Source organism: Mytilus galloprovincialis, chromosome 3 (genome assembly GCF_965363235.1).
Source record: "Mytilus galloprovincialis chromosome 3, xbMytGall1.hap1.1, whole genome shotgun sequence".
In the NCBI taxonomy this organism is placed as follows: Eukaryota; Metazoa; Mollusca; class Bivalvia; order Mytilida; family Mytilidae; genus Mytilus; species Mytilus galloprovincialis.
The window spans coordinates 60,982,003-60,996,372 of NC_134840.1; the positions used below are offsets into that span (position 1 = coordinate 60,982,003).

Here is a 14,370-nt window from a genome sequence, read left to right on the forward strand (position 1 = left end):
AGCAATATACATATTATATACCTTTTGTTCCTCTATGATTAAGCTTTCGAATGAGCTCGAAGTTATTTCTGTAATTATAGGGCTGAAGGGTCACAGTAGTTCATGTCATTATTTCAAAATATTCATTCAATTATTCAAAATTGGCAATTTCTTTCTTTTCACGCATTTAAGTCCTCCGTTACCTCTTTTATGGTCATTGAGGGACGTATTATTGATACATTTTGTTTCTCTATCAATGAGCTTTCACGTGGTGTATAAAGTTGTCCTTCATAAGGGGCTGACAGGTCCATTCTATTATTCAAAGTAAGCTTTTCCATAATGTCCACCCCCATTTCGATTTTTAAGTCCTTCGTTACTCCTCAGATTTGCATTGCAGAACATATTGACTATATATCTTTTGTTCCTCTATTAATAGGCTTTCGAATGAGATATAAGGTTCATATGTAATTAGGGGCTGAAGGTTCACAGCAGGCCATTGCATTATTCAAAATATCCATTCCAATTTTCAAAATTGTCTATTTCTTAATTTTCTCGCGTATTTTGGTATTTAGGTCCTCCGTAACCCTTCTAATTGTCATTGGGGCACATATTATCAATAAAAATTTTGTTCCTCTATTCATAACCTTGCAAATGGTGTATAAAGTTTTCCTTGATTATAGGGCTTATGGGTTGCAGAAGTTCATTTCATGATTCAAAATAAGCTATTTTATAATGTTCACCCGTATTTCGATTTTTAGGTACTTCATTTCTCCTCCAATATGCGTTGTGGAACATATTAACTATATACCTTTTGTTCCTCTTTTAATAGGCTTTCGAATGAGGTAAAATGTTTATTTGTAATTAGGATCTGAATTATCGAAGCAATCAATTCCATTATCTAAAATTGGCTATTTTTATTTTATTTTCACGCGTATTTTGGCATTTTGGTCCCCTGTAACCCTATTAAACGTCATTGTGGTTTCTCTATCAATAAGCTTTCACTTTGTCTATAAAGTTTTCGCTAATTAGGGCCTGAGTTACTGCCTCTAAATAACGATATTGTTACTGACGAGTCGCAGCAGTCCATTATATTATTAAAAAAGCTATATTTCATAATGTTTATGCATATTTTGACATTAAGATCCTTCGTTACTCCTATAATATGCGTTGCAGAACATATTAACTACATACATTTTGTTCTGCTATTAATAGGCTATCTAATGAGGTATTATGTATTTTGTAATTAGGGGTTGAAGGGTCACAGCAATCCATTCCATCATTCAAAATTGGCTATTTTTAAATCTTCACTGTTATCTTGGCATTTATGTCCTCAACCTCTTTAATGGTCGTTGCTGCACATATTATTAATAATCTAAACCATTTTTGTTTCTCTATCAATGAACTTTCAAATGGTTACAACGTTTTCCTTAATTATGGGCTGATGGGGCGCATTCATCCATTTCATTATTTAAAATAAGCTACAATTGTATTTCTTAATGCTCACATGTATTTCGATTTTTTGTCTTTCGTTACTCCCCGCATTACATTTTAGCTATAAACTTTTAGTTCCTCTATAAATAAGCTTTCGAATGAGGTTAAAGGTATTTCTGAAATTAGGGGATGAAGGGTCGCAAAAGATCATGTCATTATTCAAAATATCCATGCTATCATTCAAACTTCTTTCTTTTCACGCGTATTTTTGTCATTTAGATCCTCCGTAATCCTTCTAATGGTCATTGCGACAGCAATAAACTCTCAAATGGTACATAAAGTTTTCCTGAATTAAGGGATGAAATGTCGCAGCAGTTCATTTCATCATTTAAAATAAGCTATTTCTTAATGTTCACGCGTATTTCGATATGTAGGTATTGTTACTCCTCTAATATGCGTTGTGGAACACAATTAACTATGTACCTTTTGTTCCTCAATAAATAAACTTTCGAATAAGGTATAAAGTATATCTGTAATTAGTGACTGAAGGGTCGTTGTAGTCCATTCCATTACTTAAAATATCCATTCCATTACTTGAAATATCCATTCCATTACTTGAAATATCCATTCCATTACTTAAAATATCCATTCCATTATAATCAAAATTGGGCATTTCTTTCTTGTCTTGCGTGTTTTTGGTATATTTAGGTCCTCCGTAACCAATGTAGTAATCATTGTGGCTCAATCGACATGTTTTATAATCAGGGGATAAATAACAGCAAATACATAAATAAAAATAACCTTAATCATATGGGCACAGGACGTTTGCGCATTTTTACCTGTAAAACGATACGACATTTGCGCTTCAAATACTATGGGCATTTGCGCTTTAAATTTTGATTCACCAGTATTAAATTGACCGGACATTTGCGCTTTTGCACCTATTGTCGTCTATCTGTAATTTTAAAGAGAAGTAATTATTGCGTAAATAAATTTAACTTATATTTGGCATTAGTACGACAAATGGTCCAGAATCATTCCCTGTACATTATAATGAACAGTTCTACTCGACTCATCCTGATATTTTTATCTTTTTAAAGAGCATCATTGAACAACAGTATGTGAATCACATTAGATTCGTTATATTGATGAACAGGCACCCCTGTCAAGAATTGGGAAAGAGAATATTGAATATATATTTGAAATGTGTGCGAAATGCCAGTTTGAACAGATAAACAGAGCTAAATTTGTCCAATCCTTGGTCTTCATATATCAAGCGAAAACTGACCTGTGATGACTGTACGTGTTTTTGGTCTTTAGAATGTTTACCTTTAGCTCAGTGTATATAGACTTTTAAACACATATCAATGTGCTATGAAATGAATGTGCTATGAAATGTGCTATTAATTAAATGATTTTTTTAAACCTTTAACCATAAAGAAAAAATATTATTCTGCCAGTATTAAAGAGGAAGATATGATAGTCATAAAAATCAAATATTGCAAAAGGGCAAATGTCCTATGTTAACAGCGCAAATGTCCTTTTTTTAAAAGCGCAAATGTCCTATGATTTGAAACGCAAGTGTCCAAAAAAATAAGCGCAAATGTCCTATGAAAAAGCGCAAACGTCCCGCGCCGAATTATATATATGTCTTGGTTTTCAGGTTGTCCATACATTGAACCTTCACTTTTTATCTTGAAAACAGAAATACAAACTATATATCATTATTCAATATACATCACTTAACATTGAATTTTGACTACTGAAAAATTAATAATGGACATACATCAGTGCAATGCTTTCTGTTCTTAAATTGTCTGATCTAGCCAAGAAATCCTTGCTAAAAATTATGTGGACCTCCTACGGCACCTATTAGTAGTTAAAGATTTGTTTTTACTAAACAAATTAATTTAATGTATGACCTGCATGTACGTATCGCTTAGAAAACGGCCATATACCATACGGCGTGGGACGTTTGCGCTTTTTCATAGGACATTTGCGCTTTTAATTTTGGACACTTGCGCTTCAAATCATAGGACATTTGCGCTTTTTAAAAATGTACATTTGTGCTTTTTACATAGGACATTTGCGCTTTTGCAATATTTGTTTTTATGACTTCCTTCCTCTTTTATACTGGCTTGGGACCGACAAGTCATATTTTTTTAAATGTTTAAAAGTTTATATACAGCTAAAAGTTAACATTTTAAAACACATAAAACACGAACAGTCATCACAGTTCATGTTTCGCTTAATATCTGAAGCCTAAAGAGTCAAAATAAGTAGCTCTTGTTATCTATTCTGACTGGTATTTTGTCCACATTTCAAATACAAAAATCAAGTTTTTCTTTCTCAGTTCTTGACTGGAATGTCTGATCATCAATATAATGAATCTAAATGTAATTCACTGAGTGTTGTTCAATGACACTCTTCAACAAGATAAACATAGCAGGATGAGTCAAGTAAATCGTGATTCAATTGTCACATAATTTTTGCAGATAGTCTGCAAATTTGGAACATCCAAGTTCACTTATACAAAGGTAAAAAGCGCAAATGTCCAATCAATTTAATACAGGTGAATCAAAACATAAAGCGCAAATGTCCATAGTATTTGAAGCGCAAATGTCCTATCGTTTTTCAGGTAAAAAAGCGCAAACGTCCTGTGCCCATACCATAAGGTCAATATTAATCATCGATGTAATTTGCTCTATTGGATGTTTGAAATTTCAACGGAGGCAATTTCTTGGCATGACAAGTCAGCCTCTTAGCGATAAAAGAATATTTTTGAAAGAACTTAGCATTTTGCTACCTTTTTATTCTTCAGTTCGTTTTTAAAACCTCTTTGTTTCTCCAATTTGAAAAATTCAAATAAAACGAAAACTGAATTTTCTTTCATTAGTGAATTCGAAAAATACTTCTTCATTACTTATTTCAGAGTTTGAACACTTGGTGCTTAGTTTCACTTCATTCGTAGTTGACAAGGATGGACAGATTCCATGTCGAAGGTCAGTGTCTCTCTCCAGGCGTCCCAGGTTTTCTCTACATGCCATGAAATAGCGAATAATGATAAAAGTGGCGTTAAAGACCAACAATGAACACACCAATCATTATATATCCTTCACGTTTCACAAACAGATCATAGTTTTGTTAAACATAAATATTATTATTTGAAATTGAATTTGACAATAGAAATTTCCCCGAATCGTTTAATAGTGAATCCGGATTACACTGTAATATGTGCCGCTGGATATGAAAAAGCTCAAACTCTAATGATTTTGAACAACTAGTGGAATAGATAATTTTAAAGCAAAACTATCTTAATATTGTGTCAGCTACCTTAATGGAAAACAATAAGTAATGAGAAGATATATAACATTTCCAAGGATAAGATTACATTCCTATTTCCAATAGAAAAGAGTAATTCTGAGAATAAAGAGAGCAGTCGCTATTCAAAAGGAGCATGTTTGGAGGGTTGAGATCTCTAAAAACATGTTTAACCCCGCCGCAATTTGCCCCTGTCCCAAGTCAGGGACCTCTGGCCTCTGTTAGTCTTTTATGATTTTTAGTATTAGTTTCTTGTGTATAATTCGGATTTTAGTATGACGTCCATTATCACTGAACTAGTATACATCTTGTTAAGGGACCGGCTAAATGACACCTCCGTGTGTGGAAGTTTCTCGCTACATTGAAGACCCATTGGTGGCCTTCGACTGTTGTCCGCTCTATGGTCGGGTTGTTGTCGCTTTGACACATTCTCCATTTCCATTCTCAATTTTATGTCTTTGACAAGCAATGCTTTAAACCACTGACAGTCTCTTTAACGATCCCATGCACAAAAATGACAAGACTAAATAACAAAGTATATTGTCCCAGCTAGCCTGAATAGTGTAGGTTTCAGCTCGAGAGTTCCCACTAAAGGCATTTCGTTTTTTTTTAGATAAAAAGATTTGAGATACCCAGTCTACAAAATTAAACAAAAGTTCAAAATCTGACTCTCGTCTGTACTAATTGTTTCGTTGGCAATTTTACTACATTTTCTCATTATTATGTTGCTTCATAAATGTCTTTAAAAATGAAACTTCTGTTGGTGGTTACGGTTCGGAGATGGGCTGTTCTGTCCTTATCAGATTTCTCATACATGTTTTTCTATATTAATACTCTAGTTAGAAGAAAATAGCTTGCAGTTATCCGCTATCTCAAGAAGTTTAGACATTTGCTTTAAATAACATGCGATGAAATAAACACTTGAAATGAGTGAAATTCTAAAGATGTCGTAGACATATTGATTTATTAATTGATTAGGATAAGATATCTTGGTTTTCAGTTGATTGCATCCGTTTCGTTCTCTCACAAGTACAAATGAAGATCTCGATCATTGATTATACTGTTCTGTTGATTTCTGTGTAATTTTGTCTCTTGTGGAGAGTTGTCTCATCGGTAATCGTACCACATCTTCGTTTTACAAGTACAGAAAATTTTGGTAAGCTCATTTTTAATTATTTTATTCTTTTTAATCGAATATTCCAATCGTTACACCATTTTCCAAGGTCATGAATGCTTGGCGCCTTTAACATGATTTAACCCTGTCACATTATGTATATATATATAAATATATATGCCTGTTCCTACTTAGGAGCCTGTAAACCAGAGGTTGTCATTTGTTGCTGTATATCATATTTGTTTTCCGTTCATTGTTTTAGTACATATTTCATTTTTTTCATTTGTCATTTTGAAGCCTTTTATAGTTGACTATACGGTATGGGTTTTACTCATTCTTGAAGCCCGTGCGCACGTGGCGACCTAATGTATATCTGTAAATTTCTGTGTCATTTGGTCTCTTGTAGAGAGTTGTCTCATTGGCAATCATACCATGTATTAATTTTTATATTGATACCAGTTTATAGGTATTCAATTGCACCAGAAAAAACTTAATATGGGGAACCTTTAACCTATTTTCAATACAATTCAGAAAGGGAGCTTCCCGTTTTGATCAGATCTGTATTAGATATTTTTTTAATTATTTGTTATTGACTTTGAACTAACTGTTAGTAACTGCGAGTAACGTTATGTGTCTGTTGTTGTTGTGGGGTTGAATAAATCCCTGGCACGTCCAGGATGTGCTCTGTTAGTTGTTTTGTGCTTTCGATCAATCTGATGAGTTAAGCCCTTTTCAATGATTTTTTTTATAGTTTGTTCTTATGTTCTATGTACTAGTTCACCATGCACTGTCCCAGGTTATCAGGGAGTTCTTGAGGCAGCAAACTAGTTTAAATCCGCGTCATTCTAAATGTGCATGTAGCAAGTTAGTAGCCTGTATAAATCTGTATGCTTGCATTTATTGCTATATATCATAATATTTTTCCGCTGTTGTTGTACATAAGTCAGGCCGTTAGTTGTTTTATATTTGTCATTTGAGGCCTTTCATAGCTTGCTATATGTGGTTTGGGTTTTGCTCATTTTTGAAGACCGTACGTTAACTAATAGTTGTATAATTCTTGTGCATTTGTTCTCTGACCATGTGGAGATTTGTCTCATTGGCAATCATACCAAATCTTCCTATAAATATACTAGTTAAGCATTTTTTGTAAGGGAATTCCCGAAAGATTACACGATTAAATAACTGGTGAAAAACTTCATTGATTGTAGAGAAAAATTATCTCAGTGAATTGAGATATGTCGATGTTAATCCAATTGCGTACTATATATCATTAATATAAGGGACCTATAATCATGATAATCATAAATTAAATCGTGCCAGTACCATAGAAGAAAAGTTCCAGTCGGTGAACAGTCCATTATGCGGACTGTGGCGACTGGGCAGGCGCGGATCCAGAGGGGGGTTCCGGGGGTTGGAACCCCCCTTTTTTTGGACGATCAATGCATTTGAATGGGGACATGTAATTGAACCCCCCCCCTCTTTGTCCTGGTTTAGGACCCCCCCCCCTTTTGTCCTGGGTTAGGAACCCCCCCTTTTAAAATGGTTGGATCCGCCCCTGCTGGGCCATGTTCTCTGCGGCAAAGAAATGAGATGTTCTAATATTATTACACCTGCATACCAAATATTAAGACTGAGCAGCTTTATATGGGTCCATCTTTGATTGACAGACATTCCATCACAAACTTCAACATAGAAAGTATATATAATATATAAGCAAAAGTTTCAAAGTCGACCATGCATTCATATAATATTCATAATATAGCTCATGCCAGTGGAGTGCATGCATATAGTGTTTATGCCTGTTTTATTTTGCTTTTATTTTTTGTGTGACTATATGATTTGTGCAATCTTATTATTAACTTGTGCTATGTTTTAAGTGTACTATATGCTTTTAACTTATATATGTCATTTATGGTATCTTACTATGCATTATATGTTTAAAGTTGTGTTGTTTTTCATGACTTTTGTATGTGTGTATTGTATTGTGTATGTGTGTATTGTATTTTGTTATTAAGTCGATTTGAAAAGCTCACTAGAGCTTGTGTTATGTAGTTTATTGAATATCGACTCTAAATAAAACTTTGAATCTTGAATCTTGAATCACGGATATGAGTTTTGCTAATGCTAATACAACTGAGTGTTTTTGTTAATTAGTATCGTCCTGAATATCATGAAATATTGTCCATTGGACGTGAAGCAAACAACTTATATCCATACATTGTTTTTGATGTTTGGTCTATTATATCATAACGCAGGAAAACGAAACCATCCAAATTCATGTTTTCGGTATAAATCTTAACGTCATTCTTGTGTTGGTTACAGTTTGACATTATTACATTGAAAAAAACAAAACAACAAAAATTAATTAAGTTAATTAATTAATTAAGTCTCATTATAGGTTATTAGAAAAAAATGAGTATGGTTAGATTATTAAATGCATGTAAACCTAATATTATATGTAAAACTGAAGTTTCTTTTCAATTTCCTTCATTCTTTTTAATGCATTAAATGTATGTGTATAGATAATCTGTCAAAGTTGTCCCATTTCTAGAACATGTACTATATTTTTCTATCTTTGAGTGGTTATTAAAAAAACCCAAAACCTTAGAACTTGTTGTTTTAGCATGTTATTATCTGCATGCCATAACAGATTAATAGCTTTATTTTGCCTTTTTATAACTGAGAAAAAAATCTCCACGGCTTAGATCATGCAGGACTGTATCCTACTGATGTAAAGTTTTAAAAAATACAAATCATAATACTAAATTACATCTTTTCGCACCTTTTGATAAAACTGTTGCATATAAATGTTTCACTCAATTGATGTATTTTCTTTGGCGTTGCTAATGATATAAGTGCGAGAACTATTAGACGGTGCGTCATTGAACTGAATTGACCTGTGTAGGCGTAGGTGCAATAAAGTTGTCATTTCACTTATCAAGCTTTTAACCACATAACGGTAACCAACTCATCATGCATGCTGATTTTATTTTGAGCACGCGTCTAATCGTTTCAGTCCCTTTAACAAATACCGCTGTTATGAAAGACCTTTAATAGATACTTTAAGCTTCCTTTTTTTAATCATTAATTAAAATATTAATTCTTCCGACTTGGGTATCTTGTTATTTAAAAAGATGCCTTTGGTCTTTGTTTTAGATTGCATTTCTGTAATAAATAGGATTTTACCGAAAAGCACTAAACTTAAATATTTTGATATACGTAATTCCAGAAACATCTCTTATTATCATATATATGGGATGTGATATGACTGTTGTTTCTCTACTATCTGATACTATCTAATATTTGAGACCATTCAGGTAAATGGTATTTTTTTCAATCAGATTTTCAATCGGTTTTGTCTAAAACTACTATACATATAAATTCAACATATAAAAATACAAATCATAATACTAAATTACATCTTTTCGCACCTTTTGATAAAACTGTTGCATATAAATGTTTCACTCAATTGATGTATTTACTTTGGCGTTGCTAATGATATAACTTTGCGAGAACTATTAGACGGTGCATCATTGAACTGAATTGACCTGCGTAGGCGTAGGTGCAATAAAGTTGTCATTTCACTTATCAAGCTTTTAACCACATAACGGTAACCAACTCATCATGCATGCTGATTTTGAGCACGCGTCTAATCGTTTCAGTCCCTTTAACAAATACCGCTGTTATGAAAGACCTTAAATAGATACTTTCAGCTTCCTTTTTTTAATCATTATTTAATTAAAATATTAATTCTTCCGACTTGGTATCTTGTTATTTAAAAAGATGCCTTTGGTTTTTGTTTTAGATTGCATTTCTGTAATAAATAGGATTTTACCGAAAAGCACTTAACTTAAATATTTTGATATACGTAATTCCAGAAACATCTCTTATTATCGTATATATGGGATGTGATATGACTGTTGTTTCTCTACTATCTGATACTATCTAATATTTGAGACCATTCAGGTAAATGATATCAATTTACACTAGTACAAAAACTGTCTTTAATAAAAAAAAAAAACAAAAAAAAAAACAAAAAAACAAAAAAAAACAAAAAAAAAAACCTCTATATCTAAATAATCGAGGTCCCGAATTTAAAGAAATTTAATTCCCGACATCCCGAAATTAGAAAAAATAAATCTTGGATCCCGAAAGGGTCAATCCCGAATTCAGGCCCGAGCTTAAAAACACCCGATCCCGACGTCCCGAAAAAGTCCTGCCCCTCCCTCTGCCATGTAGTTATCAAAATTTTCGTGTTTATGCTGCATACATCAGAATTTTTTTTTCTTTCTCGATACTCAATCAAACAACTCAGACTAAATGATCTTATTAAACATATTGCGGATAGCCATTTAATAAAAAAAAGTATAGAAACTAACTAACTAATTTTATTCAGTATAAAACCCAGCACAAAAGGATCATCGCTGAAAAACATGAGCACATATCATACAAAAAATTATCAGTTTCCCTTTATGAGGGGGGATAGGAGTGGTCTTGATCCCGAAATCCCGGACTTGAAAAAAACGAAATCCCGAGGTCCCGAATTTAAATAAAGCGAATCCCGACATCCCGAAATCCGAAAAAAAGGATTCCCGGATCCCGAAAGCTAGGGTCAATCCCGAAATCCCGAGTTTAAAAACACCCGATCCGGGAGTCCCAATAAAGGTCCTATTCCCCCTCCTTTATGATCCTGTATGTATCCATACCAAAATTGTAAAAAAACAAAACACAGTTCTTTGATTTGCAAAGAACGACAATAAATTCTAGGTTATCATTATTTGAACTGAAGAAGGTTATATAAAAAAAAACAACAAAAAAACACTGTAAGTCAGAAAAATAGTCGTGAAACATTTTCTGATTAGCTGAAGGGTGGTTTGCATTCGACAATCCTCGGTAGAATCCGATACTCTAGCTCCTTCCTAGATGAGGGTACGGAATCGGCCGAGTTGAGACGATGACAAGTTTTTAAGTTTTAGATCTAAGTAAATAAAAACATGACAATTGGCTTTACATATACAGTGCGTGCCTAGATCGTAAACGTCACACAAAGTGCTAATATATAGATACGATGAAATCTTTAAAACCTTTTTATTAGATGTTATGATGTAAAACGACAAATTCTATGCGTGGATTAAGTATGTAGACACTATGAACGTTTTATTCGATTTTAGTTAATGAAAACAGAGTCTCTGATGAAAAGAAGACAAAGTGTTTTAGCTTTTAGATCCTTAGTCTATATTGTGAAAAGCGAACTATTTTTAGATTTGTGTGGGAAAAATTGGTTGCTTATATAAGGAATCACTGACGCATGACTGGAGCCCCCCTTAGGTCAGTCAACGGGCCCCTTATGAAAAGTTCTGGATCCGCCACTGTAATCCCCCCTGTATATATGTCCGGTAACTAGCCTAACAATTTTTAACGCAACTAAGAATGCATACTACAAGCTATGTGACCTACCGAATTAGACTATTTACTGGATTTGTTATCTCATACGCAACACGACGGGTGCCAAATGTGGAGCAGGATCTGCTTACCCTTCCGTAGCACCTGAGATCACCCCTAGTTTTTGGTGGGGTTCGTGTTGTTTTTTCTTTAGTTTTCTATGTTGTGTCATGTATACTTTTGTTTGTCTGTTAGTATTTTTCATTTTTAGCCATGGCGTTGTCAGTTTGTTTTAGATTTATGAGTTTGACTGTCCCTTTGGTATCTTTCGTCCCTCTTCTATACGTCCTCAATCCTCAATCTTATGGCCTGTTGGCACGAATTGTCCCAATGTGCAGTTTTCCTCTCTGGTGCGTTTTCCTCGACGTATTTTCTCAAGTTCTCTGTGCTTTAAATTTGGTATGCGCTGGTTAAGATTGGGATTGAGGAACAGCAGTATTAAATCTGCCCGTTCTGTGCAACTAGAAAGTGATCCTGTATATATTAGTGGAGGATATCATTATTCAATATATAGTGTACATATTATATTCCTACATTCATGGTGGTGGGTTTTGTTCTACACGCCGTAAAGATGTGGTTGTCCTACAAAGGATGTGAAAATTTGGAAGAAGAAGAAGAAGTTTACCTTATCTCCCTTTAGAACTATTTATAGATGGCGCTGTATACAACATGGATGCTGTAACATTATCAATTTATGTTTTATGTTTACATCTTCATGGCACACATTTAGTAAAGTTGTTTGATTGCCAGGGGGATGTTACATCACATTTCAAAAGGTTAGGACTGAAATGTGGACAGAGACGAGATTTTACAGCCGAAATTCTGTCGGAAGGCAATTTATAATGGGTACAACTTCAAGTCAAATAGGCACCTGGTCAAATCGGCACCTTGTTAAATCGGAACTAGTCAAATCAGCACCTATTTAAAGTCAATTCGGCATCCTATAATATTTGATAAAATAAATATAAATAATTCTAAAAATGTATAAATTCATGATCTATTATGGGGGTTGGATTTTAGCTAGTCCAAATAATTATGACGTCTGGCAAGGCTATTTTAATTTTTTTCTGGGACGCGCCTTCCTACGACGTCATAACGCCGAAGCTATTTTTTACATCTGGAGTTTGAGAGCAAATTTTGGGGGGAACTTTGACACCTAATTTTAGGAAGTCGTCCCAGAAAAAAAATAAAATAGCCTTGCCAGACGTCATAATTATTTGGACTAGATTTTAGCATGCATTAAAATGCATCAAGCAGCTAGAATGCAAAAGTTTATTATCTAAAGTTTTCCCAACATTCTATGACTGACGTTTTGATAATTTTTCTTTTCAGGTCATTAATAACATAGTTACTTCAAAAACTTCATAAGAAACAACGAAGCCCTGCAATAATTAATGAAAAAATATTAACTACTTCCTGTAGGTCGTGACGTTTTCGCCTGGTTTTTGCATACTGGGATTTAAAATACAATCATTAAAAGTCTTGGCTTTTAATCATATTTTAACGTAATTGTAAGCTCACCAATGACTTATGCTTTATCTAATAACCATCTGATAATAAGAAGATAAAACACACAGACGTGCAATTGTACACATTCATGAGATAAATTTTCTATGTAAAACGTATATATTTGAATTATTTTTGTAGACAACACAAAAAGTTATAAATTTATTTTTAATTAATGCATTTTCGGACTAATTAAGTGAATAAATTAACGTACAATAATCTGTTAAGACAATATGTTGGTGTACTCTTATTGATTGACCTTTTACTACCTCTGCTATGACTGTGTGTGTATTCACGGTTCTGTGGCAATACTCGTAGTTGGCTTGTTGAAAGGTAAATTGTTATTTGCACTTCAGTATTTAACCACCCCTCTAGGGCACACCTTGCCAGGTGTGACTGTCTATTCGGATCAGTGGATTATAAAACAAGGGAGCATTTGATATGTAAGCACACATTTAAAGTACATACTCAAGTTGGTGACGAATAAAAATAGATCGCCGTGGAATTATTTAATTATATTTGGTGCTATTACCATGATTATTTATTTGAATTCAAATAAGTTAATTTACTAAGAAATAAACAATTTTCGTTAAAGACGGGGAAACCTAATTCATGTGTCAGAATGAAATGATATACACCGCTTGTCCTTGATTTATGTCTCATAAAAAAGGGGAACTTAGAAATTAGAAATAGCTTAACCAAAGCATTTTGATTGTCTTAATTAGGCAACAAAATGTACGAGTTAGACTTTTGAAAGCCATGTATTAATTAATATCTGAAACTATCTGAAGATAACTCTACCGAAGCGGAATAAAATATCTACGAATACTTTTGTTTTCACATCTTTGCACATTTATGATTAATTATTGTTATCTATTGTTCATTTAATTACTTAATTAGTACCTATATGTCTACTGCTTGGCATTAAATCTCTGTGTGGAAGGAAGGGATTATTACATATAGATTATATTATTTGGATGAGGATTTGAGCTAGCCTATAAAAACACATTAATTAGTTAACATACATTCGAGACCAACGGATATTAACTTTGATGATTCAATTAACTTTTACTTAAAAACAACAGACAACGAATTTAATGTCATCTTTCCCTATTTTTTAATGTAATTATAAGTCTGTTCAACTGGCAAGAATACCCCTAAAGCGGACAAGCAGTTTATTCTTTAAGTTGCTGTCATTGAATATCAAGAAAGAAAATAAATTCCGAAATTGATTTGAAACTGTACGTAATACTTAATAGTTTTCCTAGAAAATATTCACATCCCTTGGGGATTATCAGTGTACCTCCAGTTGCATATATATATTACATGAATGTCGGAACAATTGTGATGATGACGAATTTCTTCCTTTATTCGAGAACAATCTATTTGATATATAAATCTGTGATTTTACTATGTTCATAACTTTGATGAACCAAAGCAAGTTATATATCGACCTGTATTTAAATCAAATTGGTTCTCTTCTTCTTCTTCTTCTTTTGGTATACAAAAGTCTATCGAATTCGTTGATTACATACCATTGGCATACGTTGACTAGTCTATTTACAAAACTTTTACCC

At 33.3% G+C, this 14,370-nt stretch overlaps 2 protein-coding genes across 11 annotated transcripts in view; both read left to right on the top strand.

The window, feature by feature from the left end:
- LOC143068543 (protein-glucosylgalactosylhydroxylysine glucosidase-like) overlaps positions 1-14,370 on the top strand; it is a 270,827-nt gene that overhangs the window by 41,648 nt on the left and 214,809 nt on the right. The gene's annotated exons all lie outside the window — the stretch shown is intronic.
- Positions 11,935-14,370, top strand: part of LOC143068545 (fringe glycosyltransferase-like) — a 41,832-nt gene continuing 39,396 nt past the window's right edge. For 7 of the 9 annotated variants that reach the window (XM_076242691.1, XM_076242692.1, XM_076242689.1 and 4 more), the window contains exon 1: positions 11,935-12,063. The gene's annotated coding sequence lies outside the window, so the exon portion shown is untranslated. Of the gene's footprint in view, positions 12,134-12,707; positions 13,127-14,370 lie in introns of those variants that run through there. The other 2 variants (XM_076242685.1, XM_076242687.1) reach the window with 2 other exon arrangements.